We start from the raw sequence: 21,439 nt of genomic DNA, 5'->3' as shown, positions 1-21,439 counted from the left end.
GACCTCCCTCACCTGGTTGTCTAGGTCTCAGTAAAACTCCCCTCAAGGTCTCAGTAAGGAACTCCCTCACCTGGTTGTCTAGGTCTTAGTAAGGAACTCCCCTCACCTGGTTGTCTAGGTCTTAGTAAGGAACTCCCTCACCTGGTTGTCTAGGTCTTAGTAAGGAACTCCCCTCACCTGGTTGTCTAGGTCTTAGTAAGGAACTCCCCTCGCCTGGTTGTCTAGTTCTTAGTAAGGAACTCCCCTCACCTGGTTGTCTAGGTCTTAGTAAGGAACTCCCCTCACCTGGTTGTCTAAGTATTAGTAAGGAACTCCCTCTCACCTGGTTGTCTAGGTCTCAGTAAGGAACTCCCCTCACCTGGTTGTCTAGGTCTCAGTAAGGAACTCCCCTCACCTGGTTGTCTTCGTAAGGAACTCCCCTCACCTGGTTGTCTAGGTCTCAGTAAGGAACTCTCCTCACCTGGTTGTCTTCGTAAGGAACTCCCCTCACCTGGTTGTCTAGGCCTCAGTAAGGAACTCCCCTCACCTGGTTGTCTAGGTCTCAGTAAGGAACTCCCCTCACCTGGTTGTCTAGGTCTCAGTAAGGAACTCACCTGGTTGTCTAGGTGTCAAGGAACTCCCTCACCTGGTTGTCTAGGCCTCAGTAAGGAACTCCCCTCACCTGGTTGTCTAGGTCTTAGTAAGGAAAGGTCTCAGTAAGGAACTCCCCTCACCTGGTTGTCTAGGTCTCAGTAAGGAACTCCCCTCACCTGGTTGTCTAGGTCTTAGTAAGGAACTCCCCTCACCTGGTTGTCTAGGTCTTAGTAAGGAACTCCCTCACCTGGTTGTCTAGGTCTTAGTAAGGAACTCCCTCACCTGGTTGTCTAGGTCTTAGTAAGGAACTCCCCTCGCCTGGTTGTCTAGGTCTTAGTAAGGAACTCCCCTCACCTGGTTGTCTAGGTCTTAGTAAGGAACTCCCTCACCTGGTTGTCTAAGTCTTAGTAAGGAACTCCCCTCACCTGGTTGTCTAGGTCTTAGTAAGGACCTCCCCTCACCTGGTTGTCTAGGTCTCAGTAAGGAACTCCCCTCACCTGGTTGTCTAGGTCTCAGTAAGGAACTCCCCTCACCTGGTTGTCTAGGTCTCAGTAAGGAACTCCCCTCACCTGGTTGTCTAGGTCTCAGTAAGGAACTCCCCTCACCTGGTTGTCTAGGTCTTAGTAAGGAACTCCCCTCACCTGGTTGTCTAGGTCTCAGTAAGGAACTCCCCTCACCTGGTTGTCTAGGTCTCAGTAAGGAACTCCCCTCACCTGGTTGTCTAGGTCTCAGTAAGGAACTCCCCTCACCTGGTTGTCTAGGTCTTAGTAAGGAACTCCCCTCACCTGGTTGTCTAGGTCTTAGTAAGGAACTCCCCTCACCTGGTTGTCTAGGTCTTAGTAAGGAACACCTCTCACCTGGTTGTCTAGGTCTTAGTAAGGAACTCCCCTCACCTGGTTGTCTAGGTCTTAGTAAGGAACTCCTCTCACCTGGTTGTCTAGGTCTTAGTAAGGAACACCTCTCACCTGGTTGTCTAGGTCTTAGTAAGGAACTCCCCTCACCTGGTTGTCTAGGTCTTAGTAAGGAACTCCTCTCACCTGGTTGTCTAGGTCTTAGTAAGGAACACCTCTCACCTGGTTGTCTAGGTCTTAGTAAGGAACTCCCCTCACCTGGTTGTCTAGGTCATAGTAAGGAACTCCCCTCACCTGGTTGTCTAGGTCTTAGTAAGGAACTCCCCTCGCCTGGTTGTCTAGGTCTCAGTAAGGAACTCCCCTCACCTGGTTGTCTAGGTCTCAGTAAGGAACTCCCCTCACCTGGTTGTCTAAGTCTCCGTAAGGAACTCCCCTCACCTGGTTGTCTAGGCCTTAATTGAAAGGAAAAACGAAAAAACCAGCAGACACTAGTCCCTCCATGGAATGAACTAGGCACTGGTTTAAATCCCATAGCCGGCAAGGTGGAAAAAAATCCCTTGAGCAAGTCAGTTAACCCACAACAACAACAACAACTGTTCTCCGGGCAACGAGGGCATGGACCCCCCCTCTCTGATTCAGAGGGGTTGGGTTTGAAGCAGAAAACACATTCATTTATACAACTGACGAGGTATCCCCCTCTCCCTTTCCCCTGTCCCCAGTCTGGGTAAACGGTGAATGCACCAATTTGTAAGTCGCTCTGGATAAGAGCGTCTGCTAAATGACTTAAATGTAAATGTAAATGTAAACATTTAGGCTGAATATGGCCGCTCAACCCCGATTTCATCCATCCATAATTGTCCTACCTTGTTGTAAGTCGTGACACTGTCTATTTCAGTGAGGCTATTGACCGTTTTGTTAAAGAATAATCCATTTAGTTCATACAAGCAGCAGTTTGTGTCGTGGGCGTGTATTAGTCAGAGCACGGAGGCGTTGGATTGTGATCAGGTCTCAACTACATGCCTTAAAGGGATTATTTTGCAACAAAACGGTCAATGGCGTTGGTTTACTGAAAAATACCTATAGTCTATTTTTACAGTTTACTTTCTATAGTGAGATGCTGACTGTTGTAAATGCCCTTCAATCCAACCAGGATGTAGTCCCTCAGGATTATAAGAAGATGCACAGTAGGACGGTATCTTTAATCATCAACTACCCAGATTAAGAATATGATGAGAGAACTAATTGTAATGTGAGTTTACAGGCCATGGAGCAGAGCACACAGAGAGAGAGAGATGCCATGGAGAAGAGTACAGAGAAAGACAGGCTATGGGGGTAGAGCACAGAGAGAGAGACAGGCTATGGAGGGGAGCACAGAGAGAGAGAGAGAGAGAGAGACAGGCCACGGTGCAGAGCACAGAGAGAGAGATGCCATGGAGCAGAGCACAGAGAGAGAGAGAGATGCCATGGAGAAGAGTACAGAGAAAGACAGGCTATGGGGGTAGAGCACAGAGAGAGACAGGCTATGGAGGGGAGCACAGAGAGAGACAGGCTATGGAGGAGAGCACAGAGAGAGACAGGCCATGGAGCAGAGCACACAGAGAGAGACAGGCCATGGAGCAGAGCACACAGAGAGAGACAGGCCATGGAGCAGAGCACAGAGATAGACAGGCTACGGTGCAGAACACAGAGAGAGAAGGCCATGGAGGAGAGTACAGAGAGAGACAAGCCATGGAGGAGAGCGCAGAGAGAAACAGGCTATGGAGGAGAGCGCAGAGAGAGACAGGCTATGGAGGAGAGTGCAGAGAGAGACAGACTATGGAGGAGAGCGCAGAGAGAGACAGGTATTGGAGGAGAGCGCAGAGAGAGACAGGCTATTGGAGGAGAGCGCAGAGAGAGAGACAGGCCATGAGGGTAGAGTACAGAGAGAGACAGGCCATGAGGGTAGAGTACAGAGAGACAGGCCATGAGGGTAGAGTACAGAGAAAGACAGGCTATGAGGGTAGAGTACAGAGAGAGACAGGCCATGAGGGTAGAGTACAGAGAGAGACAGGCTATGAGGGTAGAGTACAGAGAGACAGGCCATGAGGGTAGAGTACAGAGAGAGACAGGCCATGAGGGTAGAGTACAGAGAAAGACAGGCTATGAGGGTAGAGTACAGAGAGAGACAGGCCATGAGGGTAGAGTACAGAGAGACAGGCCATGAGGGTAGAGTACAGAGAGAGACAGGCCATGAGGGTAGAGTACAGAGAGAGACAGGCCATGAGGGTAGAGTACAGAGAGAGACAGGCCATGAGGGTAGAGTACAGAGAGAGACAGGCTATGGAGGAGAGCGCAGAGAGAGACAGGCCATGGAGGAGAGCGCAGAGAGAGACAGGCCATGAGGGTAGAGTACAGAGAGAGACAGGCTATGAGGGTAGAGTACAGAGAGAGACAGGCCATGAGGGTAGAGTACAGAGAGAGACAGGCTATGAGCATAGAGTACAGAGAGAGACAGGCCATGAGGGTAGAGTACAGAGAGAGACAGGCTATGAGGGTAGAGTACAGAGAGAGACAGGCCATGAGGGTAGAGTACAGAGAGAGACAGGCCATGAGGGTAGAGTACAGAGAGAGACAGGCCATGAGGGTAGAGTACAGAGAGAGACAGGCCATGAGGGTAGAGTACAGAGAGAGACAGGCCATGAGGGTAGAGTACAGAGAGAGACAGGCCATGAGGGTAGAGTACAGAGAGAGACAGGCTATGAGGGTAGAGTACAGAGAGAGACAGGCCATGAGGGTAGAGTACAGAGAGAGACAGGCCATGAGGGTAGAGTACAGAGAGAGACAGGCCATGAGGGTAGAGTACAGAGAGAGAAAGGCCATGAGGGTAGAGTACAGAGAGAGACAGGCTATGAGGGTAGAGTACAGAGAGAGACAGGCCATGAGGGTAGAGTACAGAGAGAGACAGGCCATGAGGGTAGAGTACAGAGAGACAGGCCATGAGGGTAGAGTACAGAGAGAGACAGGCTATGAGGGTAGAGTACAGAGAGAGACAGGCCATGAGGGTAGAGTACAGAGAGAGACAGGCCATGAGGGTAGAGTACAGAGAGACAGGCTATGAGGGTAGAGTACAGAGAGAGACAGGCCATGAGGGTAGAGTACAGAGAGAGACAGGCCATGAGGGTAGAGTACAGAGAGAGACAGGCCATGAGGGTAGAGTACAGAGAGAGACAGGCCATGAGGGTAGAGTACAGAGAGAGACAGGCCATGAGGGTAGAGTACAGAGAGAGACAGGCCATGAGGGTAGAGTACAGAGAGAGACAGGCCATGAGGGTAGAGTACAGAGAGAGACAGGCCATGAGGGTAGAGTACAGAGAGAGACAGGCTATGAGGGTAGAGTACAGAGAGAGACAGGCCATGAGGGTAGAGTACAGAGAGGGACAGGCTATGGAGGAGAGCGCAGAGAGAGACAGGTATTGGAGGAGAGCGCAGAGAGAGAGACAGGCCATGAGGGTAGAGTACAGAGAGAGACAGGCCATGAGGGTAGAGTACAGAGAGAGACAGGCCATGAGGGTAGAGTACAGAGAGAGACAGGCCATGAGGGTAGAGTACAGAGAGAGACAGGCCATGAGGGTAGAGTACAGAGAGAGACAGGCCATGAGGGTAGAGTACAGAGAGAGACAGGCTATGAGGGTAGAGTACAGAGAGAGACAGGCCATGAGGGTAGAGTACAGAGAGAGACAGGCCATGAGGGTAGAGTACAGAGAGAGACAGGCTATGAGGGTAGAGTACAGAGAGAGACAGGCCATGAGGGTAGAGTACAGAGAGAGACAGGCCATGAGGGTAGAGTACAGAGAGAGACAGGCTATGAGGGTAGAGTACAGAGAGAGACAGGCCATGAGGGTAGAGTACAGAGAGAGACAGGCCATGAGGGTAGAGTACAGAGAGAGACAGGCCATGAGGGTAGAGTACAGAGAGAGACAGGCCATGAGGGTAGAGTACAGAGAGAGACAGGCCATGAGGGTAGAGTACAGAGAGAGACAGGCCATGAGGGTAGAGTACAGAGAGAGACAGGCCATGAGGGTAGAGTACAGAGAGAGACAGGCTATGAGGGTAGAGTACAGAGAGGACAGGCCATGAGGGTAGAGTACAGAGAGGGACAGGCTATGGAGGAGAGCGCAGAGAGAGACAGGCCATGGAGGAGAGCGCAGAGAGAGACAGGCCATGAGGGTAGAGTACAGAGAGAGACAGGCTATGAGGGTAGAGTACAGAGAGAGACAGGCCATGAGGGTAGAGTACAGAGAGAGACAGGCCATGAGGGTAGAGTACAGAGAGAGACAGGCCATGAGGGTAGAGTACAGAGAGACAGGCCATGAGGGTAGAGTACAGAGAGAGACAGGCTATGAGGGTAGAGTACAGAGAGAGACAGGCCATGAGGGTAGAGTACAGAGAGGGACAGGCTATGGAGGAGAGCGCAGAGAGAGACAGGCCATGGAGGAGAGCGCAGAGAGAGACAGGCCATGAGGGTAGAGTACAGAGAGAGACAGGCTATGAGGGTAGAGTACAGAGAGAGACAGGCTATGAGGGTAGAGTACAGAGAGAGACAGGCTATGAGGGTAGAGTACAGAGAGAGACAGGCCATGAGGGTAGAGTACAGAGTGAGACAGGCCATGAGGGTAGAGTACAGAGTGAGACAGGGCATGAGGGTAGAGTACAGAGAGAGACAGGCTATGAGGGTAGAGTACAGAGAGAGACAGGCCATGAGGGTAGAGTACAGAGAGAGACAGGCCATGAGGGTAGAGTACAGAGAGAGACAGGCCATGAGGGTAGAGTACAGAGAGAGACAGGCCATGAGGGTAGAGTACAGAGAGAGACAGGCCATGAGGGTAGAGTACAGAGAGAGACAGGCCATGAGGGTAGAGTACAGAGAGAGACAGGCCATGAGGGTAGAGTACAGAGAGAGACAGGCCATGAGGGTAGAGTACAGAGAGAGACAGGCCATGAGGGTAGAGTATAGAGAGAGAGAAGATTTAAAAAATAATGGTGTTCCAAAAAAGGTCCAGTCACCAGGACCACGAATACAAATTCCATCTAGACAACGTTGCCCCAGAGCACACAAAATACTATACATACCTCGGACTAAACATCCGCACCACAGGTAACTTCCACAAAGCTGTGAACGAGCTGAGAGACAAGGCAAGATGGGCCTTCTATGCCAACAAAAGGAAAATAATATTCGACATACCAATTCGGATCTGACTAAATTACTTGAATCAGTTATAGAGCCCATTGCCTTTTATGGTTGTGAGGTCTGGGGTCCGCTCACCAACCAAGATTTCACGAAATGGGACAAACACCAAATTGAGACACCAAATTGAGACTCTACATGCAAAATTCTGCAAAAATATCCTCTGTGTACAACGTAATACACCAAATAATGCACGCAGAGCAGAATTACGCAGATACCTACTAATTATCAAAATCCAGAAAAGAACAGTTAAATTGTACAACCACCTAAAAGGAAGCGATTCCCAAAAACTTCCATAACAAAGCCATCATCTACAGAGAGATGAACCTGGAGAAGAGTCCCCTAAGCAAGCTGGTCCCAGGGCTCTGTTCACAAACACAAAAACACCCCACAGAGCTCAGGAAAGCAGCACAATTAGACCCAACCAAATCATGAGAAAACAAAAAGAGAATTACTTGACACATTGTAAAAAAAAACAGAGCAAACCAGAATGCTATTTGTCCCTAAACAGAGAGTACACAGTGGCAGAATACCTGACCACTGTGACTGACCCAAACTTAAGGAAATCAGTTCTGTTATACTCACAGACATAATTCAAACAGTTTTAGAAACTTTTGAGTGTTTTCTATCCATATATACTAATAATATGCATTTCCTAGCTTTAGGCCTGAGTAGCAGGCAGTTTACTTTGGGCACGCTTGTCATCCGGATGTGAAAATACTGCCCCCTATCCCAAAGAGGTTTTAAGGAAAGCTTTGACTATGTACAGACTCAGTGAGCATAGCCTTGCTATTGAGAAAGGCCGCCGTAGGCAGACCTGGCTCTCAAGAGAAGCCACAAAATGAGGTGGAAACTGAGCTGCACTTCCTAACCTCCTGCCAAATGTATGACCATATTTGAGACACACATTTCCCTCAGATTACACAGACCCACAAAGAATTTGAAAACAAACCCAATTTTGATAAACTCCCATATCTACTGGGTGAAATACCACAGTGTGCCATCACAGCAGCAAGATTTGTGACCTGTTGCCATAAGAAAAGGTCAACCAGTGAAGAACAAACACCATTGTAAATACAACCCATATTTATGCTTATTTATTTCCCCTTTTGTCCTTTAACCATTTGTACATTGTTAAAACACGGTATATATATATATATATATATATATATATATATATATATATATAATATGACATTTGTAATGTCTTTATTGTTGTTACAACACTGTATATAGACACCATAATATGATATTTGAAATGTCTTTATTATTTTGGAACTTGTGAGTGTAAGGTTTACTGTTCCTTTTATTGTTTATTTCACTTTGTATATTATCTACCTCACTGGCTTTGGCAATGATAACAGATGTTTTCCATGCCAATAAAGACCCTTGAATTGAATTCAGACAGACAGACAGACAGACAGACAGACAGACAGACAGACAGACAGACAGACAGACAGACAGACAGACAGACAGACAGACAGACAGACGTTTTCCAACAAAGCCCCTAAAGAGAATCAGAGTTAACACTGTAACACAAAACAGGCCAATGAATTAAACACCATTATCTAACCTGTATTATGTGAGTAAGATAACAAACTGTACAGCAACTTAGACTTAAGAGAATCATAACCACACACCGTAAACACTTTCTCATCTTCACGCACGCACGCACGCACGCACGCACGCACACACACACACACACACACACACACACACTCTATTCATCCACAGCTCCAACTGCTTTTCAAAGGGAGAAAACTGAAAATAACAAGTATGACTCAGACAGTCTGCATCCCAAATGGCACCCTATTCCCTAAACTGAGGACTACTTTCGACTAGGACACTAGGACCCATAGGGCTCTCGTCAAAAGCTGTGCACTATGTAGGGAATAGGGTGCCATTTGGGATACAACCCTGTGTCTCTAGTGTTTCAGTATGACATTAACGAGGACAAATTCCCCCAGCTCTCATCACACTGTTGACTAGCTGTCTCGGTTGGCTTCATCAGCCATTCAGCCAGTCAGCCAACCAGCCAGCCAGCAAGCCAGCCAGCCAACCAGTCAGCCAACCAGTCAGTCAGCCAACCAGCCAGCAAGCCAGCCAGCCAACCAGTCAGTCAGCCAGTCAGCCAGCCAGTCAGACAGTCAGCCAACCAGTCAGTCAGCCAGTCAGCCAACCAGTCAGTCAGCCAGTCAGCCAACCAGTCAGTCAGCCAGTCAGCCAACCAGCCAGCAAGCCAGCAAGCCAGCCAGCCAACCAGTCAGTCAGCCAGTCAGCCAACCAGTCAGTCAGCCAGCCAGTCAGACAGTCAGCCAACCAGTCAGTCAGCCAGTCAGCCAACCAGTCAGTCAGCCAGCCAGCCAGCCAGCCAGCCAGCAAGCCAGCCAGCCAACCAGTCAGTCAGCCAGTCAGCCAACCAGTCAGTCAGCCAGCCAGTCAGACAGTCAGCCAACACAGGGGCTTTATTATACTGCTGATGCTGATCTACCTGTCAATCATTCCAGCACTGCGGATGTTCTTTATATTGTGTGTCTCATCTCACCCACCTGCATTTCTCTCGCAGCAGTAATCCATCATAAGTCCCTTCTCTAGAGACCTACCTCCATTCCATAGTCATTCAAACAATGATCGGCTATGGATACTGTATCGAGATACTTCGTCATTGAAACCCATGTTGGCAAGAGGCAAGTGAACTGGCCATGAAGATACAAAGAGTCTGGGCTGTGATTGGTAGCTGCATCACATCTAGAGGTCGGCCAATTAATTAGGGCCGATTTCAAGATTTCACAACAATCGGTAATTGGCATTCTAGGACACAGATCATGGCCGATTACATTGCACTCCACGAGGAGACTACGTGTCAGGCTGACTACCTGTTATGCGAGTGCAGCAAGGAGCCAAGGTAAGGTGCTAGCTAGCATTAAAAGCATCTTATAAAAAACAATCAATCTACACATAATCACTAGTTAACTACACATGGTTGATGATATTACTAGTTTATCTAGCTTGTCCTGTGTTGCATATAATCAATGCGGTGCCTGTTAATTTAACATTGAATCACAGCCTACTTCGCCAAACGGGTGATTTAACAAGCGCATTCGCGAAAAAATGACTGTCGTTGCACCAATGTGTACCTAACCATAAACATCAATGCCTTTCTTAAAATCAATACACAAGTATATATTTTTGAACCTGCATATTTATTTACTATGCAAGCGATAATATTGAAATGGAAGGAGTATCAGACCACTGCAAATCTACCAAGACCTGGCCGTCCCTCTAAACTTTCAGCTCATACAAGGAGAAGACTGATCAGAGATGCAGCCAAGAGGCCCAGGATCACTCTGGATGAACTGCAGAGATCTACAGCTGAGGTGGGAGACTCTGTCCATAGGACAACAATCAGTCGTATATTGCACAAATCTGGCCTTTATGGAAGAGTGGCAAGAAGAAAGCCATTTCTTAAAGATATCCATAAAAAGTGTCGTTTAAAGTTTGCCACAAGCCACCTGGGAGACACACCAAACATGTGGAAGAAGGTGCTCTGGTCAGATGAAACCAAAATGGAACTTTTTGGCAACAATGCCAAATGTTATGTTTGGCATAAAAACAACACAGCTCATCACCCTGAACACACCATCCCCACTGTCAAACATGGTGGTGGCAGCATCATGGTTTGGGCCTGCTTTTCTTCAGCAGGGACAGGGAAGATGGTTAAAATTGATGGGAAGATGGATGGAGCAAAATACAGGACCATTCTGGAAGAAAACCTGATGGAGTCTGCAAAAGACCTGAGACTGGGACGGAGATTTTTGTCTTCCAACAAGACAATGATCCAAAACATAAAGCAAAATCTACAATGGAATGGTTCAAAGAGGAGTCATGGTGAATCAGACAGTGGACTACGGCCATTTTATTATAATTATTTTATTTATATTTTACCTTTATTTAACTAGGCAAGTCAGTTAAGATTTTAATTTTATTTACAATGACGGCCTACCCCCGGCCAATCCCTAACCCGGACGACACTGGGCAAATTGTGCGCCGCCCTCTGGGACTCCCAATCACGGCCGGTTGTGATACAGCCTGGAATCGAACCAGGGTGTCTGTAGCGACGCCTCTCACACTGAGATGCAGTGCCTTAGACCGCTGAGCCACTCGGGAGCCCGTTATCAGGATTCATGATGCAGTTATTGATACAGGAGTAGAGTATTTCCACTCAGAAATAAAAGAGAGGCACGTGATCCTGTATCGATGTAATGAAGGTTAGAAATAATGATGATTTTGTGAATATCTGACGGGCTTCTTTTTTACAGATGATTGATAATTATGTTCCCGGGACCCCCGATTAGTCGAAAGAACAGACAACTTTCGGTCAACCAAGATCATTTTTTAGTCAGGGGACAGCCCTAATCCAAACAGTCAGTGGCTGAATCACCAATCTACAGAAGGGACCCTGAAGACGGAACAAGAGTCAGATAACTGGAACAGTGAACGTTGACTGTGGTTGTTCTGGCTTTCCCACGTTCCCTACTCCAGATGTGAATTACCATAACACTGATACTGCCCGCGGTTAAATTCTCCATTTCAGTGCAAATCTGCCCCTAGCAACCGTACAGCAGCTTAATTAAGACCCTCACTTTAGGAGCCAGCTGCTGTTTCCTTTGAACTTAAGCTAGCTACTCATAGGCACATGATCATAAAACACACACACTAACAAACGCAGGCACTGTGGCAAAAGAAATTCACACACATACAAAACACACACACATGCCACATACTGACACACACACACACACACACCAAGAGCAAACAATGCAGACACCCAATACACCCCGGAGACATTGATATAAAAACCATCTCTCAGTGATGGACTCTCTGTGTGAATAGAGCCATGACCTTTGTTTGAATACACCAGAGACCTGCACTGAAAAGATCCCGGTTGGGCTGTCAGGGTGCTTCACACTCGCAGAGACAGAGACTACATTAGTCTACTTGGTAAATAGTTTCTTCTTCTTGAACTGCACTGTTGGTTACGGGATTGTAAGAAATCATTTTCACTGTAAAGTCTACACTTGTTGTATTCGGCGCATGTGGCAAATTTGATTTGATTTGATAACAGTGAGCACAGTGAACAGGACAAAATGCCTTCCGCCTACTAATCAGAACACAACTCTATTGTGTTAGCAAATTCATCAGGAACAGGCCTCCTAATCAGAACACAAGTCTATTGTGTTTGCAAATTCATCAGGAACAGGCCTCCTAATCAGAACACAAGTCTATTGTGTTTGCAAATTCATCAGGAACAGGCCTCCTAATCAGAACACAACTCTATTGTGTTTGCAAATTCATCAGGAACCGGCCTCCTAATCAGAACACAACTCTATTGTGTTAGCAAATTCATCAGGAACAGGCCTCCTAATCAGAACACAACTCTATTGTGTTAGCAAATTCATCAGGAACCGGCCTCCTAATCAGAACACAACTCTATTGTGTTAGCAAATTCATCAGGAACCGGCCTCCTAATCAGAACACAACTCTATTGTGTTAGCAAATTCATCAGGAACCGGCCTCCTAATCAGAACACAACTCTATTGTGTTAGCAAATTCATCAGGAACCGGCCTCCTAATCAGAACACAACTCTATTGTGTTAGCAAATTCATCAGGAACCGGCCTCATAATCAGAACACAACTCTATTGTGTTAGCAAATTCATCAGGAACCGGCCTCCTAATCAGAACACAACTCGAGTGAGATAAAAAAAATAGCATACAAGGAGTTTTACTATGATGTCTGCAGTACATGCCCGGATGAACCAAGTCTCTTGGCATTGGAGAACATTTAGCAGTTTTCAAGCTAATTCCCTGTAATTCTGCACATTTTGCTATGAGGCAGAGAATAAACGTTGCTGTTTTTTTAGAGCATAAATTACAGTGCATTTATGTTTGAAAATTTTTGGGGGAATAGTATTGAGTTAAAAAAATATATAATTGGCAGAGTATTGGGATACCAATATCCCCCTGAGCATCCCAGGCCCATGTTGCCCAGAGTTAAGAACAGACATTATAGATTCATAGTATTTCAACCTCTACATGTATTACCCAGATCCCTTAGCAAGTCATCTCATCGCTTGTTCGTAACATTCATTCATTATTTTTAATAATTCAGTGGAGGCTGCTGAGGGGAGGACGGCCAATAATAATGGCTAGAATGGAGTATAATGGAATGGTATCAAACATATGAAAACCATGTGCATGACACCACTCCTTCATGTGTTTGACACCACTCCTTCATGTGCATGACACCACTCCTTCATGTGTTTGACACCACTCCTTCATGTGTTTGACACCACTCCTTCATGTGTTTGATACCACTCCTTCATGTGTTTGACACCACTCCTTCATGTGTTTGATACCACTCCTTCATGTGTTTGACACCACTCCTTCATGTGTTTGACACCACTCCTTCATGTTTGACACCACTCCTTCATGTGTTTGACACCACTCCTTCATGTGTTTGACACCACTCCTTCATGTGTTTGACACCACTCCTTCATGTGTTTGACACCACTCCTTCATGTGTTTGATACCACTCCTTCATGTGTTTGACACCACTCCTTCATGTGTTTGACACCACTCCTTCATGTGTTTGATACCACTCCTTCATGTGTTTGATACCACTCCTTCATGTGTTTGACACCACTCCTTCATGTGTTTGATACCACTCCTTCATGTGTTTGACACCACTCCTTCATGTGTTTGACACCACTCCTTCATGTGTTTGACACCACTCCTTCATGTGTTTGATACCACTCCTTCATGTGTTTGACACCACTCCTTCATGTGTTTGATACCACTCCTTCATGTGTTTGACACCACTCCTTCATGTGTTTGACACCACTCCTTCATGTGTTTGACACCACTCATTCATGTGTTTGATACCACTCCTTCATGTGTTTGACACCACTCCTTCATGTGTTTGACACCACTCCTTCATGTGTTTGATACCACTCCTTCATGTGTTTGACACCACTCCTTCATGTGTTTGACACCACTCCTTCATGTGTTTGACACCACTCCTTCATGTGTTTGACACCACTCCTTCATGTGTTTGACACCACTCCTTCATGTGCTTGACACCACTCCTTCATGTGCATGACACCACTCCTTCATGTGTTTGATACCACTCCTTCATGTGTTTGACACCACTCCTTCATGTTTGACACCACTCCTTCATGTTTGATACCACTCCTTCATGTGTTTGACACCACTCCTTCATGTGTTTGACACCACTCCTTCATGTTTGACACCACTCCTTCATGTTTGATACCACTCCTTCATGTGTTTGATACCACTCCTTCATGTGTTTGATACCACTCCTTCATGTGTTTGACACCACTCCTTCATGTGTTTGACACCACTCCTTCATGTTTGACACCACTCCTTCATGTGTTTGACACCACTCCTTCATGTGTTTGACACCACTCCTTCATGTTTGACACCACTCCTTCATGTTTGACACCACTCCTTCATGTTTGACACCACTCCTTCATGTGTTTGACACCACTCCTTCATGTTTGACACCACTCCTTCATGTTTGATACCACTCCTTCATGTGTTTGATACCACTCCTTCATGTGTTTGATACCACTCCTTCATGTGTTTGACACCACTCCTTCATGTGTTTGACACCACTCCTTCATGTTTGACACCACTCCTTCATGTGTTTGACACCACTCCTTCATGTGTTTGACACCACTCCTTCATGTTTGACACCACTCCTTCATGTTTGACACCACTCCTTCATGTTTGACACCACTCCTTCATGTTTGACACCACTCCTTCATGTGTTTGACACCACTCCTTCATGTGCATGACACCACTCCTTCATGTGTTTGATACCACTCCTTCATGTGTTTGACACCACTCCTTCATGTTTGACACCACTCCTTCATGTTTGATACCACTCCTTCATGTGTTTGACACCACTCCTTCATGTTTGACACCACTCCTTCATGTGTTTGACACCACTCCTTCATGTGTTTGACACCACTCCTTCATGTTTGACACCACTCCTTCATGTGTTTGATACCACTCCTTCATGTGTTTGACACCACTCCTTCATGTGTTTGATACCACTCCTTCATGTGTTTGATACCACTCCTTCATGTGTTTGACACCACTCCTTCATGTGTTTGACACCACTCCTTCATGTTTGATACCACTCCTTCATGTGTTTGACACCACTCCTTCATGTGTTTGACACCACTCCTTCATGTTTGACACCACTCCTTCATGTGTTTGACACCACTCCTTCATGTGTTTGACACCACTCCTTCATGTGTTTGACACCACTCCTTCATGTGTTTGACACCACTCCTTCATGTGTTTGACACCACTCCTTCATGTGTTTGACACCACTCCTTCATGTGTTTGACACCACTCCTTCATGTGTTTGACACCACTCCTTCATGTGTTTGATACCACTCCTTCATGTGTTTGATACCACTCCTTCATGTGTTTGACACCACTCCTTCATGTGTTTGACACCACTCCTTCATGTGTTTGATACCACTCCTTCATGTGTTTGACACCACTCCTTCATGTGTTTGACACCACTCCTTCATGTGTTTGACACCACTCATTCATGTGTTTGATACCACTCCTTCATGTGTTTGACACCACTCCTTCATGTGTTTGACACCACTCCTTCATGTGTTTGATACCACTCCTTCATGTGTTTGACACCACTCCTTCATGTGTTTGACACCACTCCTTCATGTGTTTGACACCACTCCTTCATGTGTTTGACACCACTCCTTCATGTGTTTGACACCACTCCTTCATGTGCTTGACACCACTCCTTCATGTGCATGACACCACTCCTTCATGTGTTTGATACCACTCCTTCATGTGTTTGACACCACTCCTTCATGTTTGACACCACTCCTTCATGTTTGATACCACTCCTTCATGTGTTTGACACCACTCCTTCATGTGTTTGACACCACTCCTTCATGTTTGACACCACTCCTTCATGTTTGATACCACTCCTTCATGTGTTTGATACCACTCCTTCATGTGTTTGATACCACTCCTTCATGTGTTTGACACCACTCCTTCATGTGTTTGACACCACTCCTTCATGTTTGACACCACTCCTTCGTGTGTTTGACACCACTCCTTCATGTGTTTGACACCACTCCTTCATGTTTGACACCACTCCTTCATGTTTGACACCACTCCTTCATGTTTGACACCACTCCTTCATGTGTTTGACACCACTCCTTCATGTTTGACACCACTCCTTCATGTTTGATACCACTCCTTCATGTGTTTGATACCACTCCTTCATGTGTTTGATACCACTCCTTCATGTGTTTGACACCACTCCTTCATGTGTTTGACACCACTCCTTCATGTTTGACACCACTCCTTCATGTGTTTGACACCACTCCTTCATGTGTTTGACACCACTCCTTCATGTTTGACACCACTCCTTCATGTTTGACACCACTCCTTCATGTTTGACACCACTCCTTCATGTTTGACACCACTCCTTCATGTGTTTGACACCACTCCTTCATGTGCATGACACCACTCCTTCATGTGTTTGATACCACTCCTTCATGTGTTTGACACCACTCCTTCATGTTTGACACCACTCCTTCATGTTTGATACCACTCCTTCATGTGTTTGACACCACTCCTTCATGTTTGACACCACTCCTTCATGTGTTTGACACCACTCCTTCATGTGTTTGACACCACTCCTTCATGTTTGACACCACTCCTTCATGTGTTTGATACCACTCCTTCATGTGTTTGACACCACTCCTTCATGTGTTTGATACCACTCCTTCATGTGTTTGATACCACTCCTTCATGTGTTTGACACCACTCCTTCATGTGTTTGACACCACTCCTTCATGTTTGATACCACTCCTTCATGTGTTTGATACCACTCCTTCATGTGTTTGATACCACTCCTTCATGTTTGACACCACTCCTTCATGTGTTTGACACCACTCCTTCATGTGTTTGACACCACTCCTTCATGTGTTTGACACCACTCCTTCATGTGTTTGACACCACTCCTTCATGTGTTTGACACCACTCCTTCATGTGTTTGACACCACTCCTTCATGTGTTTGACACCACTCCTTCATGTGTTTGACACCACTCCTTCATGTGTTTGATACCACTCCTTCATGTGTTTGATACCACTCCTTCATGTGTTTGACACCACTCCTTCATGTGTTTGACACCACTCCTTCATGTGTTTGACACCACTCCTTCATGTGTTTGATACCACTCCTTCATGTGTTTGACACCACTCCTTCATGTGTTTGATACCACTCCTTCATGTGTTTGACACCACTCCTTCATGTGTTTGACACCACTCCTTCATGTGTTTGACACCACTCCTTCATGTGTTTGACACCACTCCTTCATGTTTGATACCACTCCTTCATGTGTTTGACACCACTCCTTCATGTGTTTGACACCACTCCTTCATGTGTTTGACACCACTCCTTCATGTGTTTGACACCACTCCTTCATGTGTTTGACACCACTCCTTCATGTTTGACACCATGTGTTTCCTTCATGTGTTTGACACCACTCCTTCATGTGTTTGACACCACTCCTTCATGTTTGACACCACTCCTTCATGTGTTTGACACCACTCCTTCATGTGTTTGACACCACTCCTTCATGTGTTTGATACCACTCCTTCATGTGTTTGACACCACTCCTTCATGTGTTTGACACCACTCCTTCATGTGTTTGACACCACTCCTTCATGTGTTTGACACCACTCCTTCATGTGTTTGACACCACTCCTTCATGTGTTTGACACCACTCCTTCATGTGTTTGACACCACTCCTTCTTCATGTGTTTGACACCACTCCTTCATGTGTTTGACACCACTCCTTCATGTGTTTGATACCACTCCTTCATGTGTTTGATACCACTCCTTCATGTGTTTGACACCACTCCTTCATGTGTTTGACACCACTCCTTCATGTGTTTGACACCACTCCTTCATGTTTGACACCACTCCTTCATGTGTTTGATACCACTCCTTCATGTGTTTGACACCACTCCTTCATGTGTTTGACACCACTCCTTCATGTGTTTGACACCACTCCTTCATGTTTGACACCACTCCTTCATGTGTTTGACACCACTCCTTCATGTGTTTGACACCACTCCTTCATGTGTTTGACACCACTCCTTCATGTGTTTGATACCACTCCTTCATGTGTTTGACACCACTCCTTCATGTGTTTGACACCACTCCTTAATGTGTTTGATACCACTCCTTCATGTGTTTGACACCACTCCTTCATGTGTTTGACACCACTCCTTCATGTTTGACAACACTCCTTCATGTGTTTGACACCACTCCTTCATGTGTTTGATACCACTCCTTCATGTGTTTGACACCACTCCTTCATGTGTTTGACACCACTCCTTCATGTGTTTGACACCACTCCTTCATGTGTTTGACACCACTCCTTCATGTGTTTGACACCACTCCTTCATGTGTTTGACACCACTCCTTCATGTGTTTGATACCACTCCTTCATGTGTTTGACACCACTCCTTCATGTGTTTGACACCACTCCTTCATGTGTTTGACACCACTCCTTCATGTGTTTGACACCACTCCTTCATGTGTTTGACACCACTCCTTCATGTTTGACACCACTCCTTCATGTGTTTGATACCACTCCTTCATGTGTTTGACACCACTCCTTCATGTGTTTGACACCACTCCTTCATGTGTTTGACACCACTCCTTCATGTGTTTGACACCACTCCTTCATGTGTTTGACACCACTCCTTCATGTGTTTGACACCACTCCTTCATGTTTGACACCACTCCTTCATGTTTGACACCACTCCTTCATGTTTGACACCACTCCTTCATGTGTTTGACACCACTCCTTCATGTGTTTGACACCACTCCTTCATGTGTTTGACACCACTCCTTCATGTGTTTGATACCACTCCTTCATGTGTTTGACACCACTCCTTCATGTGTTTGATACCACTCCTTCATGTGTTTGACACCACTCCTTCACGTGTTTGACACCACTCATTCATGTGTTTGACACCACTCCTTCATGTTTGATACCACTCCTTCATGTGTTTGACACCACTCCTTCATGTGTTTGACACCACTCCTTCATGTGTTTGATACCACTCCTTCATGTGTTTGATACCACTCCTTCATGTGTTTGATACCACTCCTTCATGTGTTTGACACCACTCCTTCATGTGTTTGATACCACTCCTTCATGTGTTTGACACCACTCCTTCATGTGTTTGACACCACTCCTTCATGTGTATGACACCACTCCTTCATGTGTTTGACACCACTCCTTCATGTGTTTGACACCACTCCTTCATGTGTTTGATACCACTCCTTCATGTGTTTGATACCACTCCTTCATGTGTTTGACACCACTCCTTCATGTGTTTGACACCACTCCTTCATGTGTTTGATACCACTCCTTCATGTGTTTGATACCACTCCTTCATGTGTTTGACACCACTCCTTCATGTGTTTGACACCACTCCTTCATGTGTTTGATACCACTCCTTCATGTGTTTGACACCACTCCTTCATGTGTTTGATACCACTCCTTCATGTGTTTGACACCACTCCTTCATGTGTTTGACACCACTCCTTCATGTGTTTGACACCACTCCTTCATGTGTTTGATACCACTCCTTCATGTGTTTGATACCACTCCTTCATGTGTTTGACACCACTCCTTCATGTGTTTGATACCACTCCTTCATGTGTTTGACACCACTCCTTCATGTGTTTGACACCACTCCTTCATGTGTTTGACACCACTCCTTCATGTGTTTGACACCACTCCTTCATGTGTTTGACACCACTCCTTCATGTGTTTGACACCACTCCTTCATGTGTTTGATACCACTCCTTCATGTGTTTGACACCACTCCTTCATGTGTTTGACACCACTCCTTCATGTGTTTGACACCACTCCTTCATGTGTTTGATACCACTCCTTCATGTGTTTGATACCACTCCTTCATGTGTTTGATACCACTCCTTCATGTGTTTGACACCACTCCTTCATGTGTTTGATACCACTCCTTCATGTTTGACACCACTCCTTCATGTGTTTGACACCACTCCTTCATGTGTTTGACACCACTCCTTCATGTGTTTGACACCACTCCTTCATGTGTTTGATACCACTCCTTCATGTGTTTGACACCACTCCTTCATGTGTTTGACACCACTCCTTCATGTGTTTGACACCACTCCTTCATGTGTTTGATACCACTCCTTCATGTGTTTGACACCACTCCTTCATGTGTTTGACACCACTCCTTCATGTGTTTGACACCACTCCTTCATGTGTTTGACACCACTCCTTCATGTGTTTGACACCACTCCTTCATGTGTTTGACACCACTCCTTCATGTGTTTGACACCACTCCTTCATGTGTTTGACACCACTCCTTCATGTGTTTGACACCACTCCTTCATGTGTTTGATACCACTCCTTCATGTGTTTGATACCACTCCTTCATGTGTTTGACACCACTCCTTCATGTGTTTGATACCACTCCTTCATGTGTTTGATACCACTCCTTCATGTTTGACACCATTCACTCCATTCCATTATTATGAGCCATTCTCCCCTCAGTAGCCTCCACTGCCACAAGGGCACAGCAGCCCTCACTTTGAGAAGCCCTGGTCTAGGGTGGTCTAGGGTGCCTATACTGTACAGTTTGGGGTTGTTATTGTCATTGTCTTTACTGTTGTTGTTATTGTTGTTGTGCAGCTAGAGAGAAGCTGACTGGTTACTAGGCTACTCCATGATCAGTGATGGAACCGTACATGCCTTTTCACAACTCTGTCACACTGTAAAAACAGCATACTCCAACATTGTACAGCACACCGGTGTGTGTGTGTGTGTGTGTGTGTGTGTGTGTGTGTGTGTTTCGGTGTTATAATTCGGAGCCAGTACGCTGCATATGAGGCTCTTTGGTCACAGCTTCGGTGGTTTCCTGAACCGTATCTACAGTATGATTGTAATTATGCAGAGGTGTTTCATTAAAATCCAAGCACATTAGTAACACATCAAAGTGTTAGGACACTGGTTAATAAACGTTTCCATAAACACCAAACAGTCACTCAGTCAGTCCTTCATGACGCAGCATCTGGAGAGCTGATTCTCAGTCAGTCCTTCATGAGGCAGCATCTGGAGAGCTGATTCTCAGTCAGTCCTTCATGGGGCTGCAATAGAAAGTAGGCCTATATTGGCCATAAATTGACCTGGGTTCAATAGTATTTGTTTAATTTCAAATACTTTAGCTGCGCTTGAATGGTTACAACGGGACGAATGGAATAGTCCCAAAGGTGCAAAACTTGACCATCTGGCACTCCCGTCAGGCTCCGTCAAATGCTCAAAGTATTTGAAATAAAACACATACTATTTTAACCCTGGTCTGGTAGCCAGAGATAATTACTGACCAGGTAAAGCAGCTATACAGTATCTGAATAGATGGCCAAACGTATAGGTCTAGGTATGTACTTGGTATGTGGCAGTTGATACAAAGCTTCAAGTCAAAGTTTCAAGCGCTTTTTAAAACAAGGCTCACTACACTTTACAGGATTTAAAAAAATAGGAACAAAACAACACTTTTCTGATATCTGGAGAGATGATTCTCATTGGTTGACTAGTATCCATCTACATTCTGGGTAGGAATGCATCTGCCAATAAAAAAAAGG

The 21,439-nt window shown here is 45.8% G+C and overlaps 1 protein-coding gene and 1 long non-coding RNA gene across 6 annotated transcripts in view; one reads left to right on the top strand and one right to left on the bottom strand.

The window, feature by feature from the left end:
* LOC118376836 (low-density lipoprotein receptor-related protein 8-like) overlaps window positions 1-21,439 on the bottom strand; it is a 212,158-nt gene that overhangs the window by 163,859 nt on the left and 26,860 nt on the right. The window lies entirely within an intron of this gene.
* LOC127907578 (uncharacterized) lies at window positions 1,058-1,875 on the top strand. Of its 4 annotated transcripts, none has more exons than XR_008064982.1 (3): window positions 1,058-1,190; window positions 1,263-1,334; window positions 1,767-1,875. It is a non-coding gene; the product is annotated as an uncharacterized LOC127907578 (long non-coding RNA). The 4 variants fall into 4 exon arrangements; XR_008064981.1 differs by having other exon boundaries at window positions 1,227-1,334; window positions 1,803-1,875; XR_008064980.1 differs by having other exon boundaries at window positions 1,227-1,334; window positions 1,767-1,858.

The sequence above is a fragment of the Oncorhynchus keta genome, chromosome 15, assembly GCF_023373465.1.
Source record: "Oncorhynchus keta strain PuntledgeMale-10-30-2019 chromosome 15, Oket_V2, whole genome shotgun sequence".
In the NCBI taxonomy this organism is placed as follows: Eukaryota; Metazoa; Chordata; class Actinopteri; order Salmoniformes; family Salmonidae; genus Oncorhynchus; species Oncorhynchus keta.
This window is presented reverse-complemented; position numbering and strand designations above follow the sequence as displayed.